This window comes from Pseudorasbora parva, chromosome 7 (assembly GCF_024679245.1).
Source record: "Pseudorasbora parva isolate DD20220531a chromosome 7, ASM2467924v1, whole genome shotgun sequence".
Classification (NCBI taxonomy): domain Eukaryota; kingdom Metazoa; phylum Chordata; class Actinopteri; order Cypriniformes; family Gobionidae; genus Pseudorasbora; species Pseudorasbora parva.
The window spans coordinates 3672577-3673395 of NC_090178.1; positions in this window are offsets into that span (position 1 = coordinate 3672577).

The following is an 819-nucleotide window of genomic DNA, read 5'->3' on the forward strand; positions in this document are numbered from 1 at the left end:
CATGCAAATTGTAGTACGCAACTACTAGTAATACATCTCTGATATATTTACAGAAGGAAATTTAAAGAATATCTTCATGGAACATGATCTTTACTTAATATCCTAATGATTTTTGGCATAAAAGAAAAATGGTTACACTTTACAATAAGTTTACAATAAGTTCATTAGTTCATGTATTAACTAACGTGAACTAACATTAACAGAAAGTAATAAAAAAAATAAAAATAAAAAATAAAGCTGTTCATGTTAGTTCACAGTGCATTAACTAAATGTTAACAATATTTGAATAATGTAAATGTTGAAATTAACATTAAAATAGATAAATGCTTTATAAGCGCAGGTCATGTTAACTACTGAACCTTATTGTAAAGTGTTACCAGAAAAATCTATAATTTTGACTCATTCAATGTATTGTTGGCTATTGCCAAAAATTTATATAATCGTGAGACGCATGGATTTGTGCTCCAGGGTCACAAATAGCTTGCAATCCCTTCAGTTGTCTTAAAAAAAAAAAAAAAAAATGGTACCACTAGACACCCAAGCGCAAGGTTAGGCATTTTTCTCTCATAGAAAACCATTATAAAAACCGCTTAATGTGCAAAATAGTGCCTATTGTGACGTGTTGGTTCCCAGAAGAAAACTCCAGACTTTAGGGAGTCCAGAAATGCTGACACTGATATAGAGAAGAACAGCAACATTACAAACTAAAGAGAGTTGAACATGTAAAAAAAACTAAAAAGTCTAATAGGTCCGCTTTCATGTATAATAATGCAAGTCTTTATTAAACTGTGCAGTATAAATAAATAAACAAACCCCTGC